The sequence below is a fragment of the Pongo abelii genome, chromosome 8 (genome assembly GCF_028885655.2).
Source record: "Pongo abelii isolate AG06213 chromosome 8, NHGRI_mPonAbe1-v2.0_pri, whole genome shotgun sequence".
NCBI classification, from domain to species: domain Eukaryota; kingdom Metazoa; phylum Chordata; class Mammalia; order Primates; family Hominidae; genus Pongo; species Pongo abelii.
The window spans coordinates 52,668,213-52,687,717 of NC_071993.2; the positions used below are offsets into that span (position 1 = coordinate 52,668,213).

The window sequence follows — 19,505 nt, forward strand, 5'->3', positions numbered from 1 at the left end:
GCAAAGGAGATGGGAAGTAAGGCTGGCCTGCTGGTGTGGACAGAGATTCCAGCAACATACATGAGCTGGGGGCACAAGGATTGCTTCCTAAACAATGATGAGCACACAGCCACCTAATAGCCTGGATTAGCTGAGACCATCCTGATTTGAAACACCCAGTCCCCTTGCCTTCCTAAGAACCCCTGTGTTTCTCAGACTGAAAACGTGTTCTGAATTTTGTTCATGAAGTGCAGCCCTCATTGAAATTCATCAAGAGTGGGAAAGAGCCAAAGTGGGAAGGAGCATGGGTTGATTGGCACAAAAGTAGGTCTGTTGATAAAGAATGGAAGTAAAGAGGACATCAGGTAGAGGTTTTGCTGTGAGTCAAAAGGACAATTTAAAAGTTGCCTAAAGAGGCACACGCCATCTCTGTTGCTGCCGTCCAGTTGGAAAGGAAACTCAGGTTCTTGCCTAATGGCCGAAGCCCCTCACAGAATGTCCCCCACCCCTACCAGCTGCCCACTGCCCCTCCCCCTCTGCAGAATGTCTGGGGTCCTATGTTCTAAACCTATTTACATTCAAATTTTACCTGCTCCACTGGACTCAGGAGCAACTGCTGAGCCAGGTCACTCTCTGGGTCCTACCCTTGACTTTTCTCATTGCGGAAACTGCCAGACAGCGGTTGTCAGTGCCCAGCCTGAGGGGATGGCTTCAAATGGAGGTGAGCCTGTAGGGATGGGGGCATTATCCGAGTCTGCCATGCCTCAACTCCTTGGGAATTCAAATTTGACACTGCCCCTGGGGACAGTTGATAGGGCTGCTGTTGAGGAGGGAGGGAGGACTGGATGTCCCCAAGGACACCACACCTGGGGATGGCCATGGCACCCTGAGTCTGCGGTTAGGGAGGACGGCTCCTAAGAGGTGGACCAAGATGCCTGGGGGAATACACCATGTAGGGGAAAGGATGGAGTGGATGGATTGATCCTTTCTAGAAGGAGACAGGTCACATCATTGTGTATTTGTAGGGAGTGGTGGGATCATGTTGTGCTGGTGGCCCCTGGAGGATGACAGGCAAGCCCAAACCCTGTGCCGTGTCTTCAGGCACCTGGAAGGTGCCCTTCCATAGTGTTCAGAGGGATTTGGACTGGAATTTTCTAGATCTTAGGGAGGAGTGGGGAGAAGTGGTCTCAGCCAGAAAACTGTTGGGTGGGTTGGCTGTGACAGAGCATGTAGTGACAGCCTCTGGGTGGGTGAGGCTGGGGGCTACTGTAACTGCCACAGCCCAGAGCCTCTCAGCTCCCTCCCCAGACATGGCTTCTCCATCAGTTCAGGTAGCTGTTGGCTTTGATTTAACAGGGGTGGGGGCAGATGGGGAAGTTCAGGCAACACAGGGCCTGGGTTTCCTGAGTTGTTCTGAATTGTTTGCCCTTTTGTGGAAGCTCAGGTCTTCAGACCCATTTCCTCTTGTCTGCTAGCTCATGGCCCATCCTCTGCACTTTGTTTTACTGTGGAGATGAAGAATTTGCTCTTATTCCATTTATACTACCTCATGAACAGGGGACAGGTGTGGATTCTTGCTGGTTCTCAGTGGAAGGGTCTGGAAAGGCTGGTTTCCTTTTCAGTAGAGGAAAGAGAGTAGCACACAAATAGGAAGATGATTCTCTTATTATTATTATTCAAGTTAGAATATGTGTCCTGAATGCTGAGATGCATGTGCTGTATCCCTTATTCCCCTTGACTAGGGACTGCATGAGGTCCTAATGAACAGGGATGAGTTCCGGACAACTTTGCCTCACCTGGCCCATGGCCCAAGAACCCCTGGTTCTTGGTTGGTCACTATGTTCAGTTATTGGGAGCTCAAAGGAGAAGAAGGACCAGAGATGGGCTCCTTGTCCCACTACCTATTGTAACATGACCAGCAGCTGTGAAAATCCCTAGACACCTCCCCTGATAGCCCTGCTGCTTGCCATTTGCTGGCTGTGTTCCAATCGTGTGTGGCTGTTGCTGGCTATGCAGTGACACTGTCTCAGGGGACTCCACCACTGCCTCTCAGACCTGCTCCCTGGGAACAGAGCTTCCTGAGTGGCAGCCGGGACCATCAAGTACTGAGGAAAGGGTGGCCTAAATCTGACCCCTATTTAGCACTTGCTGTGGGTGGTGCCAGGACAATCACTTCCATGCTGGGTGTGACGAGTTATGGATTATCTTCAGGGTTCCTAGGGTGCTGGCTTGGGAAAGATTTCCATCCAGTGGTTTTCTTTTGTTGTGTTTGAGCTAGAAAAGAAAGGGATTTACAAGAGCTTCAGGAAAAGGAAGATTGAAGAGGAGATGGGGCCATAATATTCAGAAGCTTCTGGCTTCCTGTCGGCCTTCTGAGTGCCGAGCCATTGCCCTGGCGTAGGCCCCTCACCTGTTGCTGAGCACGCTGAGGACCACCAAGCCACTGAGAGACTGATCCCTGACCCATGGCTTGGGAGATGCCTGTGAGGCTGACAGAGTCTGCCAGGGACACCCAAGGCAGACCCTCGGGCAGCAAAGGCTTGGCTGTTGCTTCTTGGGAGACAGGGTTTAGGGAGTCTTGGTGACCGGGGCCAGGCTCTCTAGTGGAGCGACTCTCCTTGGAGGAACAGAGCATCCGATGCACACTCAGGGACACTTGCAAGCTGCAGAGTTTCCCTGTCATAAGCCCTTAGCTGTTGGGACTCCCCTCTGATTCCCCAGTGACTAGTGTGGACCTGGAGACCCCAGCTCATTCACCTCTTTCCTTTGTCTCCACAGCATACCCAGTGCTGGGACCGGGCATGACCGTGAACCCTGGCACCTCCCTGTCTGTGTTCACGGCTCTGCCCTTCACCATACCCGCTCCCGGCCCATCACATGGGCTGCCCCTTGTGACTGCAGGGGTTCCTCCAGGTGGCCCTCTGGTGCTGTCTGCCTTCCTCAGCACACCTCTGGTGGAAGGACAGGATGGCCGCGGCCCGAGTGGGGCCGGGGCTTCCAACGTCTTTGTCCAGATGGGGACAGAGGTGGGGCCTGTGAAAGCCCCTCAGGTGCAGACCTTGGTCCTAACTCAGGCCCCCCTCGTCTGGCAGGCTCCAGGCACCCTCTGCGGAGGTGTCGTGTGTCCACCTCCCCTACTCCTGGCAGCTGCTCCTGTGGTGCCTGTTATGGCTCCCCAGGTGGTTGGGGGCACCCAGGCTGGTGAGGGAGGCTGTTCCCAGGGCCTTCGTCTTCCACCACCACCACCGGCTGCCCAGTTGCCCCCCATCGTGTCCCAAGGGAATGCTGGGCCATGGCCACAAGGGGCTCATGGAGAGGGCAGCCTGGCTTCCTCCCAGGCCAAGGCCCTGCCAGATGACTCCTGTAACCCCAAGAGTGTCTATGAGAACTTCCGACTCTGGCAGCACTACAAGCCCCTGGCCCGGAGGCACCTTCCCCAGAGTCCTGACACTGAAGCGCTTTCGTGCTTCCTCATGTGAGTGTCCTTGGGGCATTGGAGCTGATCTTGCAGCTCACACGTAAAGAGGCTGCTGGATGGACGGGAGGTCACGCTGTTCAGGGGAGCTTGCAGGGCGGTTGTGAGGGTGATGGGTTGCACTATGGGAAGATACATTTTCAACAATATTAATCTGGCTGTGGCTCAGGACAGACTGTCAGGGGCCTCATCTCAACTGCCCATCACTGTCCCATGAGTCCAGCCAATCCTTACTTTCAATAATTTTCACAACAGTGTTTACAGAAGACCCAAGTCAGAGAGGGTTCCTGGTGTGACGTGAGCTACGGTTTGGGTTTAGGTCTTTGAGTACACACCCCAGTGCCTCCCCTTTAACCCAGTATTGATGGTCAGGAGCACCTCACATGGAGCTGGGGGGAGGAGCTGCAGGGCCCAGCAGGAACCTGGCACATGCCCGCAGTTCTGCCGAGGTCCAGTTAGCACAGTGGTGGTGGAGCCTGCACAGGGGGATGGTCTTGGGCCCCTCACTGGGGTTGATGCCAGGCAGGTATTTGCATCTTCACCCTCAATCCCTCCTAGAAAAAGGGACAATGATGCTTCATTCAGATGATGGCGAAGAGATGACTTGAGCTCACATATGACATGCATAGCACAGTGCCTGGCACATGCTATGACACATTACATGATAGCAATTATGATTGCTGTCCCCATTACTATCATTATCAGGACTAGGCCATCTAGGAGAGCACTCCCCAAAGCCACGGGCTCCAGTGACAGCTCTGAGTGCACCTCAAGCCCAGCAGCCCAGGGCCATGGACTGTGGTGGCTGTGAGGCAGCAACGTCAGCATCTGGGAGAGTTTGTGGTTTCATTCCCTGTCCCTGCCTCTCTCCACCCTGCGGCGCATCTGTCACCCTGTGTTTCCCACTGACGAGCAAACGGGAGCTTGAGCACATCCACCATGCAACACACTGGCCATTCCCCTAGGGAAGTCCCCTGCCTGGGGTGTAGGTGGAAGGTGGCCCCATCTTCATCCCCAAAAATCTCGCTGTTCCCGCACCCTGGAACTAGTTGAATTCCCCCTTGGAGCAGAGTCTGGGTGCACTGGGGACCCTGATTCTTGGAGTGGAGCTGCCCCAGGCTCACAGGCCTTTGCCATGGCTCTTGTGGGAATGTGGGATCTGGACCTGCTGCTTGCAGTGGCGTGGACACCACTCTGCTTTGGTTCTGGACGTGTGCTCCTGCTCCTCATGCTCCAGGGCCCTGAGGCTACATCCCCAGGGGCTGCCTTGCTCCAGAGTCCCCAGGAAGCCAGTTGAATGCTCAGTCCTGGGGCCCTGGAACCTGCACTTTAACCCTTGCCCCCAGGTCATCCTGTGTGCACACTGTCTCAGTCAGCTCAGGCTCTGCCGTAACAAATCCCATAGACCGGGTGCTTTATCAAGACACATTCATGTCTCCCAGTTCCAGAGGCCAGAAGTCCCAGATCAAGGTGACAGCAGATTGGGTGTCTGGTCAGGGCCCTCCTCCTGGCTGGAGAGAGCTGTCTCTGGCTGTGTCTCCTCGTGGCTGAGAGCAAGAGGCCTGGTGTCTCCTCCTGCCCTTATCAGAGCTTGGATTCCATGACTGGGACCCACGCTCATGACCTGCTCTAACCCTGATTGCCTCCAAATACTGACACACTGGTGCTGAGGGCTTCAGCACAGGAATGTTGGGGACACACATGTTCCACCCATAGTACTGAGTCCACTTCTCAACAGTGAGGACTCGAGGGGCAGTCGGAGAGGCCACTTGGTAGCTTGTGTTGATGTTTGATCTTGGGGGTGTGTCCTGGGGCCTGAGGAGCCCACATGGGGGAGAACAGAACAGGAACAGATGGCAGGACAGGTGTGGGGAGGACAGGGGCCAGGGGTTGGGACCAGGTGGGCTTGGGATGAAGGGTGGGCTTATAGGCTGAGACTGACTGCACTGGTTTACAGCCCAGTTCTCCGATCCCTGGCCCGGCGGAAGCCCACCATGACCCTGGAGGAGGGACTGTGGCGGTCCATGCGGGAATGGCAGCACACGAGCAACTTTGACCGGATGATATTCTACGAGATAGCAGAGAAGTGAGTCTGGGGTCCTGGGAGCAGGGCCCGCGTGGCAGGGTGAGAGTGATTGACAGAGGTCCGGTGGCCATGGTGGCTTCTCAACGTGGAGTATGAGGAGGGTATGAACAAACCCAGGACACTCTGGGCCCCTGGCTCCCTCAGGAAGCTGCTCCTGCCACCTAGAGTGCTCTGGGGTCTCTGTCCTGCCCTATTGGGAAGCACCCCCTGTCTGGCCTGGGGCCATCCCTGCCTTGACACTGGAGGTCATGGCAGGAGCAGCCAGCATCACAGCCCAAAGCGGGTCACCTCCAGCTGTGGGGATGGGGAGAAGGGGCACTAGTGACCATAGACAAGAGCGGGGTGCAGGCTCCTCACAGCAGTGGCCAGAAGTCAGTTTTCTCCCATCCCAGCCTGGCCAGGGAGTTGGGTTGGGGAGACCTGTGCCCGGGACACCATGAGACCCATCTCTGGCCTGACTGCCTTTGCTCCTGGGCAGTCCCCTCCATGAAGACAGACAGACAGCAGCCTCAGGGGAAAGGGGCCCTGTTCTCTGGGCTCAGCTTTTGCTTCCTCCTGACCCGGGGTCTCCCAGGCCTCGTGCCCCTGGGTTATCTTTCGGGGGCCCACAGTCCTAGCCTCAGGACTCCTGCATCTGGGCATCATCCCTGATGCCTTCTGCCATACACCCCACCCCTGGCCAGCTGAAACCTGGAGGAGGGGTCCCCCGGGACCCGCCTGGACCTCATGGCCCTGACTTGAGTCAGGAAGCCCCATTGATGCCATGGGCTCTGCAGGGGCCGAGTGAGGGAGGGTGAGCCCAGAACTCTGGGAGCAGCTTCCTCCTGGGACTGGGGAATGGGACACAGTGAGGGCCTGGACAGCCCACCCGAGGCACTCCCTCCCATCCCTGCCCTTGGTCGCTGCCTGGTCCTGGGTGGAGGGGACCTGGACCCTCTCAGCACAGCCTGGGCCTCCTTCACCGCCAGGTTCCTGGAGTTTGAGGCTGAGGAGGAGATGCAGATTCAGAAATCACAACGGATGAAGGGGCCCCAGTGCCTGCCTCCTCCAGCCACACCGAGGCTTGAACCTCGAGGACCCCCAGCCCCTGAGGTGGTCAAGCAGCCAGGTATGGCTTCCCACATTCCCACAGGAGCCACGGCAAAGACCAAAGGGGCCAAGGGAGGCCACTGTCCCCACACCCCATGCTTCCCTTCAAGAGGGGGATTTGCTCCCTCCAACAGGACAGTTTCTGGGAGCATATGTTGGGTATTGACCTGGTCGAGTTTCCTAGCTACTCTCTCCCCTCTCCTGTCCAAAACTCCACATATGCTCTGCCCAGGAAGCAGGGATGAGTGGGGAGAGTACAGGGCGTATTGGTGGCTCCAAACTTCCTCCCAAGCGATGCTGTCTCAGATGTGCCCCTCCTGCCTCCTTCGAGGGCGCTGTGGTTAAGGTGGACCTGACCCAGCTGGGACCCACTTCACATCCCCAAGCCCTGCCCTCCCCTGTGTGTTGCAAGCAGGAGGAGCGGCCCTCACCACGCCCATACTCCTCCCTTTCTGCCTCAGTGTACCTTCCCAGCAAGGCCGGTCCCAAGGCCCCGACTGCCTGCCTGCCACCACCCAGGCCCCAGAGGCCAGTGACCAAGGCCCACCTGCCACCACCCCGGCCCCACCGACGAGCAGAGACCAAGGCCCGCCTGCCACCACCCAGGCCCCAGAGGCCAGCAGAGACTAAGGTCCCTGAGGAGATCCCCCCAGAAGTGGTGCAGGAGTACATGGACATCATGGAGGAGCTGCTAGGGCCTTCCCTTGGGGCCACGGGGGAGCCCGAGAAACAACGGGAAGAGGGCGAAGTGAAGCAGCCACGGGAAGAGGACTGGACGCCCCCAGACCTGGGCCTCCTGAGCTACATTGACAAGCTGTGTTCCCAGAAAGACTTCGTCACCAAGGTGGGCTGGAGTGCTGGGGTCTGCTGGATTCCAGGGGGTGGCACTCCCAGGTCCTTGGAATTAAAATCTGTTCCTTCGCTACTCAGCAGTGTGTGTATTTCCATGGATTTGAGTGTCTGTGTATCTGATTGTGTGTGTCTGTGTGCTGCTGTGTGTTTGTGTCTGTGGTTTGTTACTGTGTGTCTTTGTGTGTCTGTGCGGGTGTGAGTGTGGAGTGTGTACCTTACCTGTGTCTGTGTCTTTTCCTGTGTCATATGTGGGTCTGTTTGTGTGTCTGTGTGTGGTTTGTGTGTCTCTGTCTGTGTGTGTGTATGCTACCAGGTCTGTGGTCTGTGTCTGTAGCTGGTGGTCACCATGATATGAGACAGCCCCAGGAGGGTGGGGATGGGGCGCTCGCTGCTTTCTGCATCTCCTCCAGGTGTTCTTGGCTCCAGGTTACTCCCTGCCCAGGAAGCTCATGCCTTCTTCCTTCTGTTTCCAGGTGGAGGCCGTCATTCACCCCCGATTCCTGGAAGAATTGCTTTCCCCAGATCCACAGATGGATTTCTTGGCCCTAAGCCAGGAGCTGGAGCAGGAGGAAGGACTCACCCTTGCCCAGGTACCCCAGGGGCAGGAGGGACCCGGCACACAGGGCCCACCCGATTGTCTAATCCCCCCCCCGCTGGGGATGCCTGGCTTCTTGGGGAACCACTCTGGAGTGGGAAGATGCAGGTTCAGAGGGAGTAGGATGGACAGGAGCCAGGGAGGGGAGTCAGCATGCAAGCTGCGGTGAGGCCCAACGGGATGCCCGGCAGAGCCACACCCTCTCTCTTTGACATAAAGCCCAGCTGCCTCAGGCTTCCCTGCCTGCCGCCCAAGTGCCCTGGTCTCCACCACCCTGGGCCCTGCTCACACCTGGGGCAGTGCCAGTAAGTGCCCCCTTTCCTCCTGCAGCTAGTGGAGAAGCGCCTCCTAACTTTGAAGGAGAAACAGCATACGAGGGCAGCCCCTGGTCATGGCACGGCCCGGTTGGACTCAAGTTCTTCTAAGTTTGCAGCTGGCCAAGGAGCAGAGAGAGACATCCCTGACCCCCAACAAGGGGTTGGCATGGAAACCTGCCCACCCCAGACGGCTGCCTGGGACCCTCAGGGACGAGGCAGAGCACACACTGGCGTGGCCAGGTCCAAAGACTCTGTTGTGCTTTTGGGATGTCGGGATTCCCCTGGGCTGAGGGCTGCCCGGCCAACCTCCCCTCCCCAGGACCAAAGACCCACCAGCCCTGGCCTGGGGACCAAGGATGCCTTGGATCTCCCTGGAGGGTCTCCTGTCCGGGAGTCACATGGGCTGGCTCAGGGGTCAAATGAGGAGGAGGAGCTCCCCAGCCTGGCCTTCCTCTTGGGTTCCCAGCACAAGCTTCTGCCCTGGTGGCTACCCCAGAGCCCTGTCCCTGCCTCGGGCCTTCTCAGCCCAGAAAAGTGGGGACCCCAGGGAACTCATCAGTCCCCATCTGCTCAGAGAAGAGGCCTCAGCCTAGCACCCTCTCCTGCCACGAAGTCCAAGAAGCGACCTCTCTTTGGAAGCCCGTCCCCTGCTGAAAAGACACCCCACCCAGGGCCTGGGCTCAGGGTCTCTGGGGAGCAATCCCTGACTTGGGGGCTGGGTGACCCCTCACAGTCTCGAAAGAGAAAGGGTGACCCCTTGGTCTCCAGGAAGGAGAAGAAGCAGCATTGTAGTCAGTAGGGGCTTCTGGGCAGGCTCTCTGGGGCCAATCCCCAAGGATGGGGCTCTGGCATCTGATGCCCCAAAGCAGTCAAAAGCTTCTTCTCCCCCAGTGCTGATCTTGCTGGGCCTTAGCTTTGGAGGGGAGGGAAGGGAGGGGAAGGAGAGGGTGGCTGAACGGGGAGGGCAGGAAGGGAGGGTCTGGGGGGAAGGGGCTGGGGAGTGGGGGTGGGAAGCAGTGCATTGGGGGCCTCGTGTGTAAATGTGAATAAATGTAGTTGTGTTGGAAAATGCTCTCGGGGCTGCTGCCTCTGTCCTCGGTGCTGTGCTGCTCTGTGGAGGGTGTCTGTGAGGGAGGGCAGAGGAACTGGCAGATGCCAGGCTCTGGGAACCCACAGGGGCCGGCCCCACTCTTTCCTCCTGGCGTAGGGAGCCCCTTCAGATGCTCCAGGGACTGATAGATGCTGAGGAAGCCCTGATCCCTCCCACCACCCACTCACAAGGCCCTGCCTGCTTTAGGGAGGCTTCTTGGGGCCTCCCATCATTATCAGCATCCCTGGAAAGTCCTGGGATTGGAGAGAGCTGGCTGGCTCTCGTTCTGCTCGGTGGGAGCTGAGGAGAAGGCAGCCGCCTGCAACATGAACATGGGGAAAGGAGGCTGCTCCTGCTTAACCCTCATCAGGAAGAGCGTGGGCACTGGGCTGAGAGGAGACGTTGAGGTGACTGTCCACACGGGTGTGTTTGGGATACGACGATGGGTGGGGAGCAGGGGAAGTCCCTCTGCCTGTTTCTGGGCAGGAGAGAGTCTTGCCCAACTAGCTGAAGCAGTTGCTTCTTGCTGTGGCCACAGGGACTGGCCTCCAGGACCTCAAGGTCCTGCATGGAGCCCCCCACAGCTATGATTCCCTTCCCATATGAGGACTGAACTCATGTGGAATTGATGTAGACACAGATTTACACTGGTATCTAAAACAGTTCCCTCCCAACACACCATCACCAATGGGAACAAGCATGACCAGTCACCAGGTGCAGGGTGGGTGTGTCTGCTGGTTCCAGGGCCAGGAGGAGCTGGGGCCCAGGCTGAGAGGGGCCGAGGGTCAACTGCCCTTCTGGCAGGCACAGACCCCAAGGGCAGAGCAGGGGCTGCCTGGGATGTGGCATCGGCTGTCCGGGAAGTGCCCTGGGAGTCGGGGGCTAGGTGTTCGCCAAAGGGAGACTTCCAGAGTCTATGAGTGAGATGAGGACTGCATCTGGAGAGGAACCGAGGCTGGGGAGGACACTCTGCTCTTCCCCAGGTTGTCCTGTCCTCCCAATCTCTGCTGAACTCCTCTCACCCCGTGGGCCAACTTCTGCCCCTTTTACCCCTAACCCACCTCTTAGAATCTCAGATCCCAGCATGGACAGGACCCAGCACCCACCCTGGTTCCCTCCAGGCCAACACCTTCTTCTCCACAGTCTGAGTTCTGATTCCTCCCCCAGGGCGCTTATTGGCTCAGGACCCCTGTGACTGCCAGGGCACCTGTCCCAGCACTGCCTGCACGCAGAGCTGTGGTCATGGTGCTGGGGGCTGGCCCAGCAGCAGAGGCTGTTGTGGCAAAGCTGTCCGGTACACGGTGGCCTGACCCCTTGGCCAAGTGACAAAGGGAGCCATGTTTGGGTCCTCTCTGGCCCCATCTGCCCACAGAACACAGCAGTCAGCCGGACAGATGCCCCTCTGCCCCATCCCTTCTGCTCGATGTGGGCAGGGTTGGAGTCCTGCCATCTTCTGTGGCCTTTGGGAAGGAGAGTTTATCTTGGCAGGGCTTCCCCAGCTCAGTGCACATCAGGCCCTCGGGGAAAATGTGCGGAGTGAAGAGTCACTGGTGGGTGATGTGGGCAGCTCCCGTGACTCCTCTACATTCAGGGCCATCCTCAGGAGATAAGGTAGCACTGCCCCTTTGCAGGGTTTAGGAATGTTAAGTGAGCCATGTTTGAAGGGAACGTGGTCCATACTCTGGCGTGTGTGGGTGCCCAGCCGACTTCCTCACCTAAGGGTGAAAGTGACACCTTGGGGCTCCTGCTGGTTACCCCACTGGCTGTTGTCTATCCCACTGTCCCTGTCCTTGTTTTGGCTGAGCCATTCCTAGGAGGCAGAACTTGTGCTTCCTCCACCTCTGTGTCCCACTTGAGCCCTACAATCTGCCCCTAAATGGGCACAGTGGGGCTGACTGGGGGGCTCTGGTAGACTGAACACATATCCCCCACCCAGTTCCTGTGCTGAAGCCCTAACCCCCAACGTGATGGTATTTGGAGATTGGGCCTTTGAGAGTTATTCAGGGTTAGAAGAGACCATGAGGGTGGGGCCCTAATGATGGGATTAGGGCCCTGGTAAGAAGCAGAGACCCCAGAGCTCTCTCCCTGACACGAGGACACAGTGAGAAGGCAGCCATCTGCAAGCCAGAAAGAGAGCCCTCACCAGAACCTCGCCCACTGGGATGCTAACCTTGGACTTCCAGCCTCCAGACTGTGACAAATACATTTTTTTTTTAATATGCGCCACCACCCCCAAGTCTATGGCACTTTCTCCTAGCAGCCCTATGTGACTAGGACAAGGTGCATAATCTGAAGAACTTCCTTCATGACCGGTATCTGGAAACCGTGCATCAGAGCCATGGGAAAGAAAGGCTCGGCCTTTTGCAACTGTCAGCACACCTCCACCCCAAGTGCAGTGTATCACACATGAACCAGGAGAGTCTGGGACGCAGTGAAAAAGAATCTGTAAATACCCATGATGTCGTCACATCCACGCTTGGGGAAGCCATGCAGCTTGCTCACAGCAGGTGCTGGGGGTGTACTGAGGCTCTTGGTCAGCTTGGCCTCCCTGCTTACGCAGCCAGGTCACTCTCTGGGAGCCAGTGCAGCTGGGGTGGCCACCGGCAGGTTTGCCTCCAGAGACCCCTCCCTTCACCACTGGATGACAGATCCCTGAAGAAGCCACGGCCTCCTGGGAAACTCCATCTGACAATGTGAGCAAAGCTGGCCCCCGTTAGTGAACATGCTGTGCTTTCTGACAGCTACCAGGATGGACTTGATCCAGGTGGCTGCCCTTTTGTAGCTCACTTTGATTCTAACTTCAGCGTTGCATGTTGCCCTATGAGTGGAATATACAATGTGTGTCTTTCACATCTGTCTTCTTTCACTTAGAATAATATTTCCAAGGTCATCTATATTTTTAGTATGTATCATTACATCAAACCTTTTTGTTGCTGAATAATATTCCATTAATGGATATACTAAAATTTATCCAGTTATCGTTAAGAACATTTGGGTTTTTTTCACTTTTTGGCTATTGTGAATAACACTTCTAAGAACATTTGTATACAAGGTTTCCTGGGGATGTATGTTTCCATTTCTCATGGCTACATACCTAAGAGTGAAATTGATGGGCCATATGGAAACTCTATGTTTAACCATTTCAGAAGGTGCCAGACTGTTTCCAGTGTACATGAACCATTTTATATACCCACTAGCTGTGTGAGGGTCCCAGCATCTCTCCATATTCTAGCCAACATTTATTATCAACTCTCTTTTTGATAAAGTCATCCTAGTGGTTCTGAAGTTGCATCTCATCGTAGTTTGCATTTGTGTTTCCCTGATGTTGAACCTCTTTCATGTACCTATGCGCCACTTGTATATCTTCTTTGGAGCAATGTGTACTCAACATTTAGTAATTTTTAACTGGTTTGTGTGTTGTCATTGAGTTATAAGAATTCTTTATATATTCCAGATAAAAATGCTTTACAAGATATAATTTGCAGAAATATTCTCCCATTCTATGGGTTGTCCTTTACTTTCTTGATGGTACTCTTTGAAGCACAAAAGTTTTTACTTTGGATGAAGTCCAATTTATCTATTTTTTCTTTTGTTACTTGTGGTTTTGATGTCATGTTTAAGAAACCATTAACTAGTCTTAGGTCATGAAATTTATTCCTATGCTTTTTCCTTTTTAAAAAACCATCTTAAACATTTTAAATTGTACAATTTAGTAATGTTATGTATATTCACATCATTGTGAAATTTAGATCTTTAGAAATTTTTTATCTTTCACAACTGAAATTTTGTACACATTAAATACTAATTTCCCCCCTACTCCCACCCCCAGCCCTTGGCAACCACTACCTTATGTTTCTGTAATTTTGACTACCTTAAATACTTCATATGAAGGAAAGTATTTGTCCTTTTGTGATGGGCTTATTTCACTTAGCATAATGTTCTTGAGATTGATCCATGTTCTAGCATGTGACATGATTTCCTTCTTTCTGTAGGCTGCTTAGTCTTCCATTGTGTGTATATACCATATTTTATCCTTTGATCCACCAATGGATATTTGGATTGGATCTCTTGGCTACTGTGAATAATGCTGTAATAGGGATTGTATGGAATTTGTAAATTGTTTTAGGTAATATGGACATTTTAACAATATTAAGTCTTCAAATCCACGTGCATGGAGATGTCCTTTCATTTATTTATATACTCTTCGGTTTCTTGTAGCATTGTTGTTTTGTAATTTTTAGTGTCCAAGTTGTTTGCCTCCTTGGTTAAGTTTATTTCTAAGTATTTTGTTCTTTTTCATGCTATTATAAATAAAATTGTGGGTTTTTTGTTTTTGTTTGTTTGTTTGTTTATTTGTTTGTTTTTGTAGTAGAGACAGGATTTCACTATGTTGGCCAGGCTGGTCTCAAACTCCTGGCCTCAAGTGATCCGCCTGCCTCAGCCTCCCAACATGTTGGGATTACAAGTGTAAGCTGCCACACCTGGTCTGAAATTTTTTTCTTAATTTCCTTTCCATATTGGTCATTGCTAATGTATGGAACTGCAATGGATTTTTGTGTGTTAATTTTGCATTTTGTAACTTTGCAGAAATCATTTATTAGTTCTTACAGGTTTTTTGGTGGAATTTTTAGGGTTTTCTACATATAAAACCATATAATCTGTAAATAGAAATAATTTTACTTCTTCCTTTCCAATTGGAATGCCTTTTATATATCTTTTCCTTGTCTAATTGCTCTGGCCCAGTACTACATTGAATGGAAGTGGCAAGAGTGGGCATCCTTGACTTTCTCCTGTACCTTGAGAAATAGCTTTGTCTTCCACTAGTAAACATAATGTCAGTTGTGGGCATTTCATGTAAGGTCTTTATTATGTGGTAGTGTTTTCGTTTTATTCCTAGTTTGTTGAGTGTTTTAAATCATGAAATGGTGTTGAATTTTGTTGAATGCTTTGTCTGAATCTTGTGGTTTCTGTCTTTCATAATATTAATGTGGTGTATGACTTGATTGATTTTTGTATCTTGACTCATCCTTGCATTCCAAGTATAAATCCAACTTGGTCATGATATATAATCTTTTTTTCTTTGAGACGGAGTCTCACTGTGTCACCCAGGCTGCAGTGCAGTGGTGCAATCTCAGCTCACTGCAACCTCTGCCTCCCAGGTTCAAGTGATTCTCCTGCCTCAACCTCCTGAGTAACTGGGATTACAGGCACCTGCCACAACGCCTGGCTAATTTTTGTATTTTTAGTAGAGACGGGGTTTCAGCATCTTGGCCAGGCTGGTCTTGAATTCCTGACCTCGTGATCCACCCGCCTTGGCCTCTCAAAGTGCTGGGATTACAGGCGTGAGCCACCGCGCCCAGCCTACAATCCTTTTAATGTGCTGTTTAATTCTGTTCACTAAAATTTTTTAAGGATTTTTGCATCAATATTCACCTGATACATTGGTCTTTAGTTTTCTTTTCTTGTGGCTTTGGTTGTGGAATCAAGGTGATTTTGGCCTCATATGAGTTTGAGAGCATTTCCTTTCTTTAATTCTTTGGAAGAATTGAATTGATTCTTTGGTAGAATTTCCCAGGGCTGGGTTTTTCTTTTTGGGAGGTTTTTGATTACTGCTTCAGTCTACTTACTAGTTATAGGTCTGTTCCAATTTGTAAAATTTATTTGTGATTCAGTCTTGGTAGGTTGTATGTTTCTACAAATTTATCCATTTCTTCTAGGTTATTCAATATGTTGGCATTTAAGTATTAGTGGTATTCTCTGATAATTCTGATAATTCTTTTTGTTTCTGTGGCATCAGTTGTAATGTCCCTTCTTTCATTTTTAATTTGAGTTATCTTAGTTTTCTTTCTTTTTTTTGTAAGTAGTCCAGTTAAGGGTTTGTAATTTTGTTGATATTTTAAAACATCTAATTCTTGATTTTGTTGATTTTTTCTATTGCTTTTCTATTCTCTATTTTGTTTATCTATCTGATCTTTATTATTTCCTTCCTTCTGCTAATTTTTGGTTTAGTTTGTTCTTTTTCTAATTCCTTGAGGTGTTAGGTTATTGATTTCAGCTCTTTCTTCAAGCTTATGGTGCTATAATAAAATACTACAGACTGAGTGGTTTAAGCAACAGATGTTTACTTCTTTCGGTTCTGGAGCTGGAGGGTAGGAAGTCCAAGATTCAGGTGCTAGTAGACTCTGTGTTCATAAACTCCTCTTTCATATTTTCTGTGCTACATTCTAACTGACTTTTTACTTTTATCAATCATCCATGTCATCGATTTCCTCTTTAGACACAGTAGACACAGCAGATTATCTGTGTCTAATCTACTCTTTTGCCCACTCACTTTGATATGCATAAGTGTGATGCCTGCATGTTCAATTTATCACACATTATTAAGAATATTCATTTTTAATGATTGAAATTTCATAACTTTAATAATTTTTACTACTTCAAGAACATTTGTTTTTAATGAAGTGCATTTATTAGGAACAACAGTCTGAATACTCACAAGCATCTTGCACAGTTAACCCTAGGCCAGGAGACACTTGGCAACCACACAGTATAAGGATACCAGGACAGAGTCCATGGTGGCCAAGGCGGGCCGATCACCTGAGGTCAGGCATTCAAGACCAGCCTGGCCAGCATGGCAAAACCCCATCTCTACTAAAAATACAAAAATCAGCCAGGCGTGGTGGCACATGCCTGTGATCCCAGCTACTTGGGAGGCTGAGGCGGGGAGAATTGCTTGAACCCAGGAGGCAGAAGTTGTAGTGAGCCGAGATCGCTCCACTGCACTCCAGGCTGGGAGACAGAGCGAGACTCTGTCTCAAAAAAAAAAAAAAAGAAAGAAAGAGAGAGAGAGAAAGACAAAGGAAAGAAAGAAAGAGAGAGAGAGAAAGAAAGAAAGAAAGAAAGAAGAAAGAAGAAAGAAAAAGAAAAGAAAAGAAAGAAAGAAAGAAAGAAATGATTGGACTCAAAAGTTATGCTGCAAATTAACTGGCACTGTAATCCCTATTCAAAATCATTCTGTGGCATAAGCTACAATGAGGCAAACTGTTGACACCTATCAAGCCTCAGGGGGCCCTCTGAGTCCCACCTCAGGGGAGAACCTTGCTAGGGTGTATCTGATGGCCTATGTGGTATCTGTGCTCCTGGAAACAGGTGGAGGCTTTGGGATGAGTGTAATGCCGGGAGGGTGGTCTTGAGCACTCGTAGCCTCAGCTGGAGGAGAAAGCACCGAGTGAATCTTATTTTTCCACATTTGCCTCCTTTGATGCTGTATGTCTGTGATGGTTAATAGTAGATGTCAATTTGACTGGATTGAGGGATGCCTGGATGGCTAGTGAAGCATTGTTCCTGGTTGTGTCTGTGAAGGTGTTTCCAGAGGAGATTGACATGTGAGTCAGTGAATGGAGAGAGGAAGATCCCTGCTCAATGTGGGTGGCACCATACAATCAGCTGGGGGTGTGGCTAGGACAAAGCAGGTAGAAGAAAGGGGCTATTCAGTGCTCCCTCTCTCTTTCTCTTTCTCTCCCTCTCTCTTTCTCTTTCTCTCCCTCTCTCTTTCTCTACCCTTCCCACCCCACCCCCGCACCCCATCCTGTCTCTTCATTCCAGAACAGGATGCCTTTTTCTCCTTCTGCCCTTGGACATCAGACTCCAGGTTCTTTGGCTTTTGGACACTAGGACTTGTACCAGCAGCCTCCTGGGGGCTCTCAGGCCTTTGGCCTCAGACTGGGGGCTGCCCTGTGGCTTCCCTGGTTCTGAGGCTTTCAAACTATTGAGCCATGCTACTGGCTCCCCTGGGTGCCACGCTGTCATTCTCCAGCTCATGGGACTTTGCCTTTGTGATCATGTGAGCTAATTCCCCTTATATATCCTATTGGTTCTGTCCCTCTGGTGAACCCTAATACAGTGTCTCCCAGTTCCATTTAGCATGATTACAGGGATGGGAAAATATGTTAGGGGCTGGAAGATGGTTCTCTGGAAGGTATCAGGCAGGGTCCTGAAGGCAAGACCCTCCAGGCTCTGTCATGGCAAATTTGCTGTCCAGTACAGGGTGTTCTTGTCCAGGAGTCCATGGACCCTCAGGCAATCTAGCAAAATTTGGAGTCCATGATGGGCTTGGAAATTTCAATGAAGATTTGTGGGTGTCCTAACCCCAGCTATTTAAGAGCCTCTGCTTTAGATGGTGTGAGGGACCCAACAACCATATTCTATATAGCTGTCCTGGGCATGCTTGGTCTTCCCAGCCATGAGTTTTTTGTGGTGTGGTCTCAGAGCTCACCTCACTCTACCCTGAGACTCTTGTACAGTGAAGTGCAAGGATGTGGCCAGGCCAATTGTCAGCAGTCAGCTCCTGGCCTGCCTAACTCAATATAGAGCATGCGTCCACTGTGTGCTACTCTGCTGCCCAGAGTCATCGTGCTCATGAGCCAGATATAAACGCTGAGTCTGGAGCCTGTGGGCCTGAGAGGCCCTGTCCTGTCATTTGGCCCAGGGAGCATCACACAGGGCACTCCTCTCCTCAGTCTCTCTCGCATCTCTCTGGCAGACAGGTGGTCATGATCATCAGTGCTGTGGGGCCCTATTATTCCAGAGCAAATGCTGGAGCCAGACTGACCCTGTGGAAATGCACAAGGACATGGGCTGTGGTGATGGGCACCCTCAGTCAGGCACCAGCTGTCCCACGTTCCTGGCTTCCACCTCTGGGGCAGCTCCCTGACATTCTCTGAAGTCTGTCCACTTCCTTTTCTGTTACAGTTGCTCTCATCAGAGGGAGCAGTGGGCTTTGGCCTGTTTACCTAAGCCCTCATGTGTGTGCTGCAGCCTGGCTTGGGACACACTTGGTCTCCATGTGAAGACCGAGATTGCGGCTTTCTGCGCTTGGAGCCCAAAAGGACAGGTGGGGCCTGAGAGACGGATGCTCCTGTCCCAGGACAAGGAAATCCCCCCCAGGAGAGCTGCTCATGGCCCCCTTTAACTCCCAACTCCCATGGAGGGGCTGACAGGGGCTCCCTGCAGGCTGAGGCTCTGAGCACAGGGACACCTGGGGCCCCACATACCAGCCCCATGAGAAATAGGGCCAAAGAGCCTCATTCCCCCTGTGAGTGGCTGGTCACCCACACTTCAGGGCCTCATCCCGTGCTGATCTGCAGCTGACATGCTGAGTCTTCCTTGGGCTTCATCCCCTGGAGTCGTCCCCTTCTCCTGGCTCCTGTGCTGGTGGCCCTGCCTTCTCCCCCAGACACACAAGGACTCTCCAGGCCATACCTCAGTGACAGCAGCTTTGCCATCCCACTGGCCTCAATCCCAGAAAAACTTCAAGAGAGCAAGGCCCAAGATTTTAAAAGAGCTAAGACTGATGTTACAGAAAATGGACTGTGAGATGAGGAATTTTCACAAGTGTTCTCCAATTTATCCAGAGAATGAAACAGAAATTGTGGAATTGAAAGTTGCAAAAAACAACACTAAGAAATAGTGCTTTAAGCGGATGATGCTTTCATGGATTCAGGGAAATGACTGCTATCCACAGAGTGTGCAGAGGCAGTGCCTGGTCCTGGTGGGTAGCATGGCTGTGGCTCATCCAAGAGAATGAGACAGGGCTGGGCAAGCCTTATATGTGGAATTCACCAGAGTGAAGCTTGGCCAGTGATGCCAGGGAAGGACCACGATGGTGAGGTGTTGACTACCCATCTCTGCCACCATCAACCCTGATTCAACGCATTTGCTGGAGAACCAGAGCAGACTGACAGTGAGATTTTGGGCCCCAGGGCCAGTCATCCCTACAAAATGAAATATTTCTCCAAGAACAGGACAAGGAATCACTGTTTTCCCAAACCACAGACCATATCTTAATAGAACAACTTTTTAAAAGGTTTTTATTTTATTTTAAAATTCCAGGATACATGTGCAGAATGTGCAGGTTCATTGCATAGGTATACATGGGCCATGGTGGTTTGTTGCACCTATCAACCCATCATCTAGGTTTTAAGCCCTGCCTGCATTAGGTATTTGTCCTAATGCTCTCCCTC

The 19,505-nt window shown here is 51.8% G+C and overlaps 1 pseudogene; it reads left to right on the forward strand.

Moving 5' to 3' along the window:
* The first annotated feature begins 406 nt into the window (after positions 1 to 406).
* LOC100459790 (NUT family member 2D-like) lies at positions 407 to 9,486 on the forward strand (annotated as a pseudogene).
* Positions 9,487 to 19,505: the final 10,019 nt, after the last annotated feature.